We start from the raw sequence: 16,515 nt of genomic DNA on the forward strand, positions 1-16,515 counted from the left end.
AATTTAATTGCATGTAAATCTTTTGAATATTATTTTTCAGAAACTTTGTTTTAATTTTTACAACATGTTATAGTCTTCTATTTTATCAGGTGAAAAAAAAAACTTTAGGTACTTACATATTACACCTAATAGTCTAAATGCTAATATCTTGGTTGTCTATGAAAACATAGAGAATAGAGGAATTTTAGACCTTCTTTTATTAAGCAAATTACAAATAAGTCTAATGTTTAAATATATTTTTGTTAGGAGAATCTTATATTTTCATATTTATTATGATGTTCCAATTGACTATCTTTTAACATTCCATTCTTGTAAATCAATTAAGGGTCTCCCAAAATAAAAGCTTATGTATTTAATTTTATTCACCTCAAATTAAATTTATTTATTCTTAATTGCAAAAGTGAAGCTATCAAACAAATGTAAATAAAAATATTAATAATTACTTACAGTTTAAAAGAAATATTAGAAACAAGGGTTATAGGTCTTAAATATTATAGAATATAGCAATATTCTTATTTCTTTGAACACCTGGAAGAATGACAATTAATTAAGAAGTTTTTTAGTTGGAAATGTAAGTTAATAAGCATAAAGAAGACTTTTACTTTTTGTTTACTCAATATAAATCAAATCTCATTTATTGACATGAATTAAGGTTATATGGATCTATTTTTATTTTAATTCTAAAATGTGAACATTCTCCTTTAACTGTAAGTAAATTTTGAAATCATATAAATATCATCATTGTGTGCACACATTTATAGATTTTCAAAATAGGAAACTTTTATAATATATTGTGAGTAAGCGAAACTACATAGCAATGAAAAAACATGTATTATACATTGATTATCTTGTCTAAGAGTTTAAGATATAAAAAAAAGTTCAAAATATTTTGGGTTTCTGGCTTTTGTCCTGATGGTTGTTATTCACCTTTAAAATCATCCCTAAAAAGCAAAAGATTAATCCACAAAAAAGTACAATCAGAAGATCTCTTATCATCTTCTGAAAATCTTTTCTTTCACTTTTTAAACTTTTCTCTTGGTTTCGAGTGCTCCTAGTTATCCTGCATTTTTCTCCATTTTCATTTCAATGTAAGACTTCAATGAGACCTGTAAGGAACTAAAAGAAAGATGATTGGTTCCAGAAAAGCTATGATGCTGAAAAAATTTTAATCATTTCTTATTTTTAGGACAGGTTTGGATGACAAAGAAAATTATGACACCTTATTTTCTCTTACTTTTGAGAATGAAGTTACTATGCTAATCTCCTTATTGAGATATTCCATTGACTATACACCATTTGTCTATGACTGTCTTTCAGGTCTTTTGGATGAATATTTTCAGGTTTATTTTTCTCTCAGTAACAAACAGGTTAAATCTTTTTCATCACGTAAACTGAGAACAGGGTCTTGAAAAAAGGCCCATTTTGGATATTTTATGAACCATTAGTATGTTTTGGTTCTCACATCAGGGAAGTTGCTCCTTGGTGTAGAGTTTTCTAAGGAGGCCGTAAAGATTCTTAGATAATTCCCTGTACCCACGAATCCAAGGCCTACAGTATCCAGTTATCCCCAGGAAGCCTCTTTAATGACCTTGATTTTTCTCTTCTGTGGTAATACATAAAGGATGTCATCTACATATTGGAGAACATTACAAATGTTTTATCTATGAATTTTGTTAAGTCCTTAGGGTTTCTCTGTACAGGTGAGGGCTATCTTCATTTCTTGAGGCAAAAATGTCCAGATTACGTGTTACAAAGATTGAAAAAATTTCCTGTGGCCCCTGACAAATTTTTCTGGGTACTACAGTTTTCTCTCTCTTGGTAGGTAATTCTCTCCATGTTCTTCATGACTATGTACTTATTTAAGCATAACTTTGTAAATCATAAGTCAATTGCTGTCCCAAATCAGCAAATCATTTTGATACAATAATCATAGCCAAGATAATCTGAACTCCATTCAATTTATCTTCACTAAGAGGAAGTTTGACACTTCTTATAGAGAAAAATCAAAAGTCATGGTTATCTGCACATACACAGAAAGACATTTTACATATATATATGTATATTTGATGGTTTCTGCATCCTATTACATTGCTTTTGATTAATGATCATTTTATACTTGTTTATCAATTAATAAGTATGAACAGTGGATAATATAAAACAACTAGCTTGTCATATATATGAAAGGAGTACCAATGAAACACATTTGAGTGGAATTGACCTGAGAATGTGGTGGGGAGCACAGCACAAATTCCCAGAACAGATCTGGAAGTCTCAATTGCTAAGGTGTGGGTTCTCCATGTGAGAGTGTTCCTGTCTTACTACTGGAAAATAAAGATGCACTTTAATGTTTATTAGAAAAAATTATTATGGGGCCTGGTTTAGTGTACTGTGAAATGCTGAAAAACTTGTCGATACTAAATACATTGTACTTGGTTCAGGAAAGAATTACAAACACCTTATATTTTTTGCTATTTTTTAAAAAATTTTAATTGAGTGATAGAGACAATGTATAAAAAATAATAATTTTCAAGTGTCTCTTTAGTTACTTAGCCCATTTATTGATTGAGTTGTTTTTTGGGGTTAAGTTTTTATAGTTCTCTCTATATCCTAGAGATTAATGATTCATCTGAGGTGCATGAGTCAAGATTTTTATCCAGTAGTTAGGTTCTCCCTTCACATTATTGATTGTTTCTTTGTTGAAAAGAAGCATTTTAGTTTGAGTCTATCCCATTTATTAATTCTTGCTTTAACTTCTTGCACTTGAGGGGTCTTCTTCAGGAAATCAGGTCCTAGGCCCGCATGGTGGAGAATTGGTCTATTTTTTCTTCTAACAGTCGCAGAGTCTCTATTCTGTTGCCTAAATTTTTGATCCGTAGTGAGTTGAGTTTTGTGCAGGGTGAGAGATAAGGGTTGAATTTTATTTTGTTGCACGTGGCTTTCCACTTTTCCCAGCAAAGAAGCTGTCTTCTTTCCTGTGAATGTTTTTGGCACATTTTTCTAGTATTTGTTACCTGTATTTATGTGAATTTGTCTCTGTGATTTCCATTTTGTACCACTGATCTACATGTCTGCTTTGGTGCCCACACCATGCTGTTTTTATTACAACAGCTTCAAAGTATAGTATGAGGTCTGGTATTGTGATGCCTCACCTTCACTTTTCATGCTAAGAATTGCTTTGGCTATTCTGGGTTTCTTATTTTTCCAAATGAATTTCATGATTTCTTTTTGGTATTATGAAGAATATAATTGGAATTTAAATAGGAGTTGTGTTAAATTTGTGTAAGACTTTTGGTCATATCACCATTTTGACAATATTAATTCTGTCTATCCAGGAGCATGGGAGGTCTTTCAATTTTCTAAGGCTTTCTTCAATGTATTTCTTTAGTATTTACAACTTTTCATTGTGGAGGTTTCACCTGTTTTGTTAGATTGATTCCCAAATATTTTTGAGGCGTTTGTAAATGGGGTAGTGTACTTTATCTCTGTTTCAATGGATTTATTACTGATGTAAAGAAATGCATTTTATTTATGGGTATTGATTTTATACCTGCTACTTTGTTGAATCCATTTACTACTTCTAGAAGATAATGCTGGATGTTTTGTGGATCTTCCCATTATAGAATTATATCATTGGCAAAGTGTCATACTTTGAATTCATATATATATATTCCTTTAATTTCTACCTTCTGTGAAGTTGCTCTGACTAGTTTCAAGGACAATATTGAATAAAACTAGTGAAAGAAGTTATTCTTGTCTTTTTCTAGTTTTTAAAGAAAATGCTTTCAATTTTTTTAAATTTAAATTTAAATTTAGAATCATGTTGTTCTTTGGTTTAGCAATATGATTTTTAAGATTTTGAGGTATTCTCCCTATTCTCCCTAGTTTTTCCAGTGTTTTGAACATAAAAGGGCACTGTAGTTTATACTGCACTTTGTCAAATGATTTTTTTGCATCTATTAAGATGATCCTATGATGCCAGAATTTTATTGAGAATTTTTGCATCTACGTTCATCAGAGACATTGGTCTGAAATTTTCTTTCCTTGATGTGTCTTTGTCTGGTTTTGGAACCAAGGTGATATTAGCCTCATAGAATGAGTTTAGAAGGGTTCCCTTCTTTTATATTTCATGGAAATATTGAGGAGTATTGCTGTTATTTCTTCTTTGAATGTCCTGTAGAACTCAGCTGAGAATCTGTCTGGATTTGGGCTTTTCTTAATTGGTAGATTTTAATGTTTTTTTCCTGTTCAATTACTTGAAATATTTCCATTCATACCATGTTTGACCTCCTGATTCATTTTAGGTAGGTCGTATATCTGTAAATTTGTCAATTCCTTCAATATTTTCTGTTTTATTGGAGTATAAATATTTTATAATATTTTCTAGTCATCTGTATTTCAGTAGTGTCTGTTGTGACATTTTCTTTTTCACTGTATATTTTTTAGTTTGTGTTTTATCTTTTTCTCTTTGTTAGTGTGTCTAGGGGTTTATAATATTTAATTTTTTTCAAAAAACCAACTTTATGGTTTTTCAATTTTTTTCAATTTTTTGTTTTGTTGAAATTTCATTGATTTCAGCTCTTATTTTAATTATTTATTCTCTTCTCATTTTTGATGTTGGTGTACTTTTCTTTTTCTGCAGTTTTGAGATGTAATGTTAGGTCATTTAGTTGTTGACTTTTTATTCCTTTAATAAATGAATTCAGTGCAATGAATATATTTCTCTTACTACTTTCTTCATAGTGCCCCAGACATTTTGGTATGTTGTTTTGGTATTCTCATATAACTCTAAGCATTTTTTTTCATTTTATCCTTGATTTATTCTACTATCCATCCATCATTCAACAGTGTATTATTCAATATCCATTGCTTAGAGTAATTTCCATTTTTTATCTTTGATTTATAATTTGAGTTTATTATGATCTCATGGAATGCAAAATATTATCTCCATTTTTATATATTTACTAAGAATTGCTTTGTGTTGTAAGGTATTATCTATTTTAGAGAAGAATTCATGTGCTGCCAAGAAAAAATTATATTCACTTTTTGATGGATGAAATATTCTATATATGTAGATTTTTTCTAAATTATTGATTATATTATTTAATTCTACAGTTTCTTTATTTAGTTTTTCTCTAGAAGATCTGTCTAGTAGTGAGAGAGGTGTGTTACAGTCACCCAATACAATTGTGTTGTTGTCTATTTGGTTTTTGAAATTGAGAAGAAATTTTGATATACATAGATGCTCCATTGTTTGGAGCACAAATATTTACAATCACTGGGTCTTGCTGCTGTGCAATTATCTTCAGGGAATGAAATAGCCTTCTGTGTCCCTTCTGATTAACTTCTGGCTTAAAGTACACTTTATCTTATATGAGGATGGAGATATCTGGTGGCTTATGTAATCCATGTGAGTGTCATAAGAATGATAGGGTTTTTTTTTCCTTTCTTTCACCTTCAGTCTGTGGATGTCTTCATCTATTCAGTGAGTCCCTTGTAGACTGCATATTGTTGAGACTTGTTTTATAATTCAATCTTCAAATATACATCCATTGACTTATGAGTTTAGCCCATTAATATTCAAGTTTATTACTAAATTTTGACTTGTTTTTTGGGTCATGTTGGTTTATTTCTGGATTTTAATTTTATTTAGTTTTTCCCTTTTTTAGATAAACATCTTACACTTATTAATACACTAATATTTATACAAAAGTTTATGTTTATAAGCAAATGTTTCATCAGCTACATAAAATGGGATTAGGGCTGTTATCCCTGCTACATATGGAAGCAAATAATAAGTGCCATCCAACCTGGATTTCACCTTTAGAATTTGAAGACTACATGCAGCTCAGCACAAGTCTGAGTTTCTACAAAGTTAAACTGAAAAACCATTGTGTTTCATGCCAAAGCAACCCAAAGAAAGTCATCCATTTCTGTCTGAGTTTTGTTGCTGTTGAGGAAGAAGCTCTTCAGGGTTTCAAAGCATGAACACGTGGTCTGTGTTTCTGCACTGTTCAGCTTACCGTTGCTCTCCAGAGCAGATTGGTTTTTAGCAAGGGAAGCAACCTCAGTTTGTGTCTCCATGTCTGATGAACCAATGTTCATGGGAAAGTTGAAGTCTTTCAGGATGCCACTGAGGGGTAGATGAGGGCTAATATCTAAAAAGAAGTTTAAGTCTAACATGTGAAGACCAAAGAAAGTGAAAACTTCCCCTGTACACATAGGGCTTGACATATGTGTGTGAAAGTAAGAAGTCAGTTTGGGTCTCTATGTCCAGTGATTCCAAGACTGGTTCACTGCAAACAGAATGGTAATTATTAAGATACAAGCAACTCTAAATGTTGGCAAGAATGTGGGGGAAAAGTCCACTCATACATTGCTGGCGAGATTGTAAAATCTTTAAAAAATTATGGAAAGCAGTATGGAGATTCTTCAGAAAATTTGGAATGGAATTACAATTTGACATAATTATCCCACTACTTGGTTTATACCCAAAGGTGCCGGTGTCCAGCCCTAACAGGAGTCCATGGGTTGCACACTGGTAAATGGGGTGCGGGAGACAGCGTAGGCGATGGATGGAGAATGAAAGAAACAGACTCTAGTTCTGGTGCAATCAATCCCACTTTATTTGGGGGAAGGCTGGGTTTATATACATTTTTCTTCAGGCTATAATGGCAGTCTTGTGGTTAATATTAAAGAAGCTTCCAAAGCATAGGCAGAAAACAAACTTACAGATCATCCTTACATAATCACAATTGTTTTAAGAATATCTGACTACGTCGATGAGCTAATACAATGTTTATTTATTTAATATCTAAACTCTATGTGACCTAAGACTATTCTTATTATTCTCGCAGTTAAAGCGATAGACAAGTAATCTCATGTGATCATTTCTATTAGGTCCCTCTGGTTAATATCTAAATTGCTGAGTTAAGGGTTACAGGAGGGCAGCGGTACCAATGGTTATTGTGTGCCAACATTTATTATAGGGGTGACATATTCTTTGTAGGAAGGAAGGAATGTTGTGGAACCTTATTCTCTTACCTCACCACCACACATAAAAAAAAACATTGTTAAAATTTAACCAGCCTGTTGGAGACAAAGGCAGATCTATAACTATTTTCTCCAGAGGCTTTCAGAGACTCATTGCATGGTTGCAAAATTATTTTTAATTTTATTAGTGGTAAAGACCCATTGTTTTTCAGATTGTAGGTAATATTTTCTGGAATTTTTGTTGTATTCCCCTTGTCCCTTTAAGCAATCCGTTCAGACTGAAATGAGTAATATATTATCAGAAAAACACAGCAGAAAAAACACCATGCTTTGGAGTAAAACATCTGGCAATTCCTTTTAGGATGAGCCTTTGCAATCATCCTCCAGAGGATCTTTGTCAAGAACTGGATGGAATTCTGGATGCCCCCACAGCTCCCCTTTTTTCATTTTGTAAAGTGAAGAGGCCTTCTTGAATTTTTATTTTCTAGACTAGTCTGAGGATTACTCGGAGGATGACTGGAAGACAAAAAATTAAAATTAAAATACATACTCCAATTAAGCCATATTGTAATATTGTATTTAGGAATGTACTATTAAATATAGTTGTTTTTATATTATGAAACATTTGGGAGGCCAAATTATCTGCTGGAACAACCAAGAGATGAGCCTGACTCAACATTTTTATTTGTAGTTGTAAAGCATTGATATCTGGTGCTATATTAGTATTATTCCAAACTCCTCTAAGGTGAGTTTTAACTTGTTCCCAATTAGTATTATTATCAACCTTTAAAGGAGTAATACAAATCCATTTATAGTTAGCATGACATCTAGTGGTCATTCTAGTTTGAATATTTTGAATCTCATTTCCCATAAAGAGAATAGCTTCTTCAAGAGCATTAATTCTAGTTTCTAATTTTTTATCAATTTGTTCTTGTGCCACTACAGCCACCGAGACATTATGAGATAAATCATTTACATGTGAAGCAGTATGAATTTCCTGTACAAGCGCTGTGGTCGAGAGAGCTAAAGAAGTGATTAACTGATTAAAGCTGTTATTCCTAGGATCAAAGCTGCAACAAATCTTTTTGGTCTTAAAAGTTCATTAACTGTTTTTAAAATTTCAACACCTGGGTCATCATACCAAGATTCTATAAGATTAACTGGCAATATAACATAATTAGGCTGATGTACAATTAAAAACACCTTTAAATCTTTAGACATGGTTGAATTAATACAAGTAGTAAGAACACAATCATGGCAATAAATGTTATAAGCTTCCTTATTTTTAGTAATATTGAAATTATGGTAGACATAAGAATAGCATGAGAAGCGTTTATACAAGCACGTACTGCAAAGTCATTAGGTTTACTTAACTTAGGTCTTTGTAATAATACTATATTAGTAGCTGCTAATAGTTTATACAAGTCAGGAAAGTAAGAGAATTTACCATTTATAAGGTCACTCCAATAGATGGGTGTTACCCATCCAGGAGTAAACCATTTATGAATAGTCTCATTTGTAAGAAAAGGGTTAAAATTAAAATGTAACATTTTATTTCATCTTACCTTTAACCAAAGTTTATAATCAAAATCAGGAGAAGACACAGAATAATCTGTAATAGTAGTAGCAGAGCCTTGTGGCTTAAACTGTAATGTAGTATGATGAAAACCACATTCAAACCATTTTGGGAAATCTGTTTCTAAATTGAGTAGATTCCAAGAACTGTCTTTATGACTGTTAAAGTCATCACACAGTTTAAAAGGAGGCGGTAAAGCCACTGAAATATTTGTATCATTATAATTAGCATATCCAAGTGAGGTTATCTCTAGGGACCATATATCTCTTTTGTTGTCTTCTTCTCCTGGAGAATCAGTAATGTAAGTCCTATAACTTAAAGGAAGACATCCCAATGGCACATGTAGATTATCTGTACTAAAGCACATTGGTGTCTCTTCAGTTATTCCATGAAATGTAATTGTAAATGCTATTTTATGTGGTATTAAAGAATCTGAAATCCCTCCAAGTAATTGAGACACATTAGTAAATACTTTAATATTACATCTGCTCCAAGTAGTTGGATGCAGTAAGTGAGGATTTGAAAATAGGTCCAGTAAGCTTTCCCTTCATTATCATAAGCATGAATAGGCAGTACCTGAGTCAAAATGAGAGCAATCAATGCAAAAAACAAAGTTTCTGGGGTTTTAGGTTTTCTGGAGCTGTTCACCATGTGTTCAGCAGTGGCAGTCAGGTGTTTCACTTGTCCCCAAGGCAGCAGGTCTGAGTTGAGAGTTGCAGATGATTGTGCAAGACCCAACTTTTTCATCTTGAATACTAGTCCGTCTTCGTCCATCTGATTGGGTTGGTAAGTGATGCAATACTTTTTGTTCTTTCTCCTTCGAATAGGGCTCATTGTAGTGATGTATCAATCTGTCTGGAATCCACAAAGGTGTTTCAGCATCCTGTGGAAATATGCAAGCATAGTCTTGACTGGATGTCAGCAAGACATCAGGTCCTCTCCATTTACCAGATAATAAATCTTTCCATTTTACTAAACTTTGTTTTGACCGTTTACTTTCCCAGTGTCTCATCATTGCAGTATTTCCCTCCTTGTCAGTATTTAGATGATTTAAAACAAATAAAGCATGTTGTAAAATATGATGTGGAGAAGAGTATTTAAGCTCTCCCTCTTTTAGCTTATTTATTTGTATTTTTAATCTTTGCTGGCTCCTTTCTACTATTGCTTGTCCTTGTGGGTTATAAGAAATTACTGTAGAATGAGAAATATTAAACCTGGAACAGAAATCTTTAAGTGTTTTTGATGTATAAGCAGGAGCATTATCAGTTTTTAATTTTTTAGGCATTCCTAAAACAGAAAAACAAAGGAATAAATGTTGAATCACATCCTTGTAGGCTTCCCCAGTTCTGGCTGAGGCCACAGTAACATGAGAAAAGGTATCGACTGTAACATGAACATAAGACAATTTTCCAAATTTTGATATATGAGTTACATCCATTTGCAATAAGACATTAGGTAAAAGTCCTCGAGGATTAACTCCCATCTGTGGAGAAGGAATAAATTTAGGACAAACATGACAATTTTTAACAATATTTCTAGCTTCTCTAGAAATATGAAATTGTTTTTGTAAGGCAGATGAATTTTGATGATGATTTTTGTGTGACATAATAGCTTCTTCTATAGCTGTTAAAATAATTTTTTTAGTTAAGTGATCAACATGGGTATTCCCCTGAACAAGGGGACCAGGTAATCCAGAATGTCACTGAATATGACCTATAAAGAAATGTGAAGTTCTGTTATGAATTAGATATTGAAGTTCTTGTAGCCTATGTTTAATTTTAGACAAAAAGGAGAGCGTTGCTCTTCCTATGGTTGGAAACAGTTTAACAATGTAGAGTGAGTCTGTGTACAAGTTAAAGGGTTGAGCAACAGTCTTGAAAGCATAGATAACTGCTTCTAATTCAGCTCTTTGTGCAGAAGTTTCTTGTGTCCATTGAACTGTGGGTTGAGAGTTAATTATTGTAACTGCTTTTCCTTTTGAGGACCCATCTGTAAATATTGACATAGCATTGTTAATTGGAGTTGAGGAGCACCATTTAGGAAATATTATTTCTGTTTGAAGTAAAAAATGTAGTAAAGGATTATTGGGCAAGTGGAAAGAAATTTTTCCTGTAAAATTTAGAAATGCAATAGCCCATTGATCATCAATTTGTAATAATTGGTCAAATTGTTCTCTTGTGTAAGGAATAATTATTGCATGCATTTCACAAGCAAACAATTCTTTACTTCTAAATCTAGCCTTTAGTATCAAAGAAGCTACCATAGTAGGATAATATGATCACCCACCGCCTGCGGGGAGAATCACAACATGTACGCTCTTCTTAGGCACAGGAACCAAAAAGCCCTTCATTCCACAAATCTCAGACTTATATTGAGAACATCAGCCTATCAGAGAGTAGACTACCAGGAAAGTCAGCCTATCAAGGAACAGTCTCCAGGCAGATACCAGGATCGCCTCATGTACAACAGCCAACCACAGTTACTTCCTAAAACTTGTTAAGGAGTGCAGCTAAGTCTGGCAAGCTGCCAGGTGCCATCTTAGAGAACAGACCACGGCGCCACTCTGGGGCCCTCAGAGCCCGCTCCTGACATCTCCCCCTTATTCTTTAAATAAAGAAAAGATGACTTGGGACCATGCTTGTCTTAGGTTGTCCATGGCAAATTACATCCTTACCCGTCATTGGAATTCTGACCACCAGGCGTCAGAACCCTGTCTTAGGTTGGTATGCATTTCCACGGATCTTACCCGTCTTTGACTACTGGTCCAGGATGCTTAGCCATACTTGGGGGGATGTGCCTGTCTCAATGGCTATCAAAGTCTGTACTATAGCCCGTTGATGACATCGGGCATCTTGGCGAGCTCGGATTTGGCTGTGTATAACATAGGTTATCCCTAAGCAGATAATAATCAGAACAGCTACTGTTCCAGCCCACTGTTAACAAAGAGAACATCTCGGATACCGATGCAACTTGAACCATGGTAGCATTGGCTCTGAGTATCAAACGTAGAAGACCAATTACCAGTAAGGTAGGCAGAGAGATTTTTAGATAACATAACCACAGAGCTAAGGTTATTATAAGCAATAGGGGTGACACACACTGCTCTTAAAGGATAAACACATCCCAGTCCCAAAAGTTCTTGCAAGATATCCACTTGTTCTTGTAGTAAGTCCACTTTTCGATTTACAAGGAGTATGCCTGCTGTTTGATGTTGGTTTAGGGTCTCTTTAGTCTGTAAGGCTGCAGCTGTATTTTCGGCCAAGTGATTGTTGTTGCTGTCTGTATGGTTGTGTCAATGCTCCTGCTGCAGAGGCTGCAATGGCAGTGATCACAGCTGCTGTGATGCCAAAATATCTTCTGTTTCTTGATAAAAGCACTGGCAGCTCTGTATCTTTAACAGAGACTGGGACTGGTAGGAAGGTAGGAATATGCATTAAGACTACCCGTGAGAACCTGGAAGCATTCCAACATTGAGAGAGATAGCACGAGACTACAGTACAATTGAGAGAAACATCTTTTTTGTTTGTTAGCAGAAACAAAAAAGGGGGAAAACACAAACTGGCATAGGTGGAAACGTAATATTTCTGGTACAGTGGGCGCTCGATGCAGCACCAGAGAATTTAGAGCTCCTCCATTTAGGGAAACTCCAAGTACATAGCCTAAATGATCCTCCTAAGAGAGCAAAGAAAGGTTGTAAGTTAGTATATCCTGAGGTCGAAGTGAAGAGTAGCCAGCGGTCAGAAGGATTGACACGTCTCATGCCTAAATGAACATCATTATTTGTAAAAATTATCTTTAGCACTGAGAGAGGTAAAATTGGGAGTGAAGAAGAACCCTTGTTGAACAGGAGAAGCTGGTCCAGCATGTTGACAGCCTGTCCATGTGGGAGGTGTGCTATATTTAGGGTTACATGGAGGGAAAATTCTAGGGATATAGAATTTTGATCCCGTAGCATTATATTTGCGAGGCATTAATCCTGAAATTAAAACAGCATCTCCTGTTAAATTTTTCATGAATTCTGAAATGATAGAGTCATTAGAGTTCCGTTGCAGTTTGAGCGTACCTACAGCTAAAACATTTGGGGATTCTAAAGTATTATAAAATAGACCTTGAACTTGATGTTGAAGAACTATACAAGGGTTAGAAACATTTGCACTAGTATTAGTAGGTATATCAAAGCATAGCGTTCCAGGGAGAACTACAGAGAAAACATTGTACCATATAATTTCTGGGTCATATAGTGTAGTAGGCAATCCCGTAGAAGCATTAGTGCTAAATATGGGAGGGAGTAAGGAGGAGGTATTAGTTAAAGGCAAAGGATATGGCCAAGGTCTAACTATTGCCCATAATTTCTGAGTCTGGCTGTCCAGTTGTGTCCTTATTGTTGTTGGAAGGCTCACAATCATGAGGAGTAGTAGGATCACTCTCATGTTGTATTGTTCTGGTCAGTCTCTCAGGAATCCAGACCGGAGTTTGTTGATCCTTTGGAAAGACACAAACAGATCCTCGGACCCAACGTAAGATGGGATCTGGACCTTTCCATGCTCCAGTTAACATGTCCTTCCATCACACCTAATGCTGTGGAGCGGGGCTGGGTGAGGTGTGACGGTCCGCAGCTGAGCGCCCATCATTGTCAAAAGTTAAAAAATTTAGAATAAAAAGAGCTAGATTTAATTTGTCTTTGGGGGATCTAAAGGAGACCCCTATTCCCCCTTTTTGTTTTATTAAACAATTTTTTAGGGTAAGGTGGGTTCTTTCTACAATACCTTGACCTTGTGGATTATAAGGAATTCCAGTAATTAATTGTATATTGAATGTGTCTGCAAACTGTTTGAAACTTTTAGATGTATAGGCAGGTCCATTGTCTGTCTTAATGATTTTTGGAATGCCCCAACAGGCAAAGGCTTGTAAACAATGTTGAATGACATTGGAAAACTTTTCTCCAGATAATGCAGAAGCCATAATAACTCCTGAACTGGTATCAGTAGACACATGTACATATCTGAGATTACCAAATTCCTATATATGAGTTACATCCATTTGCCATATATGATTTGGCAAAAGACCTCTGGGATTAACTCCAATTGACTGTACTGGGATAAGGAGTGCACAGTGTTGACAGTTTTTGACTATCTGTTGAGCAAGGTGTTTTGGGATTTGAAATTTTCTTACTAAGGTAGTAGAATTAACATGAAATTTGTCATGGAAAAGTTTTGATTGTTCTTCCACAGAAAACAAAGGAAGATCTAGTAGCTAAATCTACAATAGTATTTCCTTTAGTTAAAAGTCCTGACAAATTAGTGTGGGCCCTGATATGTCCCACATAGAAAGGTTCACAACATTGAAGAATTAGTTTTTGTAGACTAGAAAAATAAGGAGCAATAGTAGTATGTGGAGAGATATAAGGTACTGTTTCCAAAACAGATAAAGACTTGACAACATAATAGCTGTCTGTTAATAGGTTAAAAGGCACATTATTTAATAATTTGAAAGCCATAGTTACTGCAGTCAATTTGGTAACTTGAGCGGAGTGGGGTTGAATAATGAGAATATAGACTTTGTCATTGATGAGAACAGCCCCAACTCCATTTTTAGATCCATCAGTGAAAATGGTTGTACAATTTTTTATAGGATTAGATCTAGTGACTTTAGGGAAAATGATGGGAGTATTTTTACAGAATTGGATCCAAGGATGTTTGGGGTAATGATTATCGAAAGTTGCAGTAGTGGTACAATAGAGTACAGTCCAATCTGAATCATTATTTATTAGCCATGATAGCTGATTGGCAGTATATGGAGTAATAATGGTTGTTGGTTGTACACCAAAGGTGGTGATACATGTTTCTATGCCTTTGAGTACTAGCTGAGCCATAGCGGTAGGATAGGACTGTAACATTTTTGTAGGAGAACTAGAGAGATGAATGCTTTGTAGTGGACCACCTTGCCATAAAACACCTGAGGGGCTATGACTCTCAGGAAGGATAATCAACATTAATGACTGTGACGGATCACAGCAAACTATCTGACAAGATTGTAACCGTTCTTGAACCAATTGTATAGCCCTTTTTGCTTCAGGGGTTAGACTTGTAGAATTTAAATCAGGGTCACCTTTAAGAATGTCAAATAAAGGCTTTAACTCTCCTGTAGATAATTTTAAATAAGGTCTGATCAAATTAACATCTCCTAATAATTTTTGATAATCATTTAGGGTTTTTAATTGACCTGTTCTGATAGTAAGCTTTAAAGGTTGGACTGTAATAGCAGACAGTTTTGTTCCTAGATAATGTTGTAGTTCTCCTGTTTGTAATTTTTCTGGTGCTATGGTTAATCCCCAAAAACTTAATTTTTCAGTCATGAACTGTAATACCTGTGCTAGAATGTTTCTATCTTTATGACATATTAATATGTCATACATATAATGATAGATAAGCAATTCCCAAAAGTTATTTCAAGTGGTTTTTAAAGCTTTATCTACATATATTTGGCACATTGTAGGGCTATTGGCCATGCCCTGAGGCAACACTATCCATTCATATCTTTGATCGGGTTGGGAATGATTTATGGCAGGCAGAGTGAAAGCAAATCTCCAACAATCCTTTTTATGGAGAGGAATGGAGAAAAAACAGTCCTTTAAGTCTAATATAATGGTGGGCCAGTGTTTAGGTAAAGCTGAGACTAATGGTAACCCACATTGGATAGGTTCCATAGGATACATTTGATTATTAATGGCCCGAAGATCATGTAATAACCTCCATTTTCCTGATTTTTTCTTAATGACAAATATTGGAGTATTCCAGGGAGAGGTAGAGGGTTGCAGGTGACCCGCATTAAGTTGCTCCCATACTAATTCATGAGCAGCCTCTAGTTTTTCCTTAGTGATGGGCCACTGTGGTACCCAACAAGGCTTATCATCTTTCCATACTAATGGGATGGTGTTATCTACAGTGGCCCCTAGGAAAAACCCAATCCTGAAGTATCATTTTTTGGAGCGGGTAGAGGGACAGGTTGGACCATACCTTGTAGTTTTCCTAAACCTTTGTTTTCTTTATACCCCATTTTTTGTAACATATCTTTTACTGGAGTTTCTTGATAGATTATATCAGTAGTAAGTTTCATGTCCATTTGTTTTAAAACATCTCTACCCCATAGGGAAATAGGCAAGTTACACACATATGGTTGGAAAACTCCAGAATGTCCTTCCTCATCTTTCCAAGGCAGAGTAGATGCACTTTGATAGGGACTGTGAGCTATTCCCAGTCCCCTAAGAGTCTGATTTTCAGTAACAAGTGGCCAGTGTTTGGGCCAATCAAGAGCACTGATGATACTTTTATCAGCCCCTATATCTAAAAGTCCTAACATTTGAACCCCACCTACCTTAAGTTTTAAGAGTGGTCTTTCACCTAAACCCAGGGTAAGGCAGGTCATAGGGTCTCCAGTGGATCCAAATCCTTGTTTATCTCTTATTATAACTTCACTAGGCCAGAGAGAATGTTGACTAGGTAAAATGAGCATTTGAGCAATACAATCACCTGGAGAGATAACCGTAACACCTTTTGGGGAAGACACTAAGATTTTTACCTTGCCCTCACAGTCAGAGTCTATTATTCCAGGATGTACTATTAACCCCTTTAGAGCGGTGGAGCTTCTGCCTAATAATAACCCTACACTATCTTTTGGTATGATCCCATCCCAGTCTGAATCTACTGTTTGTACTCCCATCTCTGGGGTTAAGACCAATCTGGTGGTGGCACGGATGTTCAATCCTGTGCTTCCTGTTGTTGCTCTGCGCACCTTCCATTCTCTGTTGGGGGATACCATTGTCAAGGTACCTGCTGAATGACCCCGTATATTTGTTGTGGGCCCGGTCTCCCGTTTTTTTGAAGTTGAGGATTAGGGCCTAAGAAATTTCCCTCTTTTCTTTCATAGATTGACAGACACTACTACAATGA

This window comes from Sciurus carolinensis, unplaced genomic scaffold, assembly GCF_902686445.1.
Source record: "Sciurus carolinensis unplaced genomic scaffold, mSciCar1.2, whole genome shotgun sequence".
Classification (NCBI taxonomy): Eukaryota; Metazoa; Chordata; class Mammalia; order Rodentia; family Sciuridae; genus Sciurus; species Sciurus carolinensis.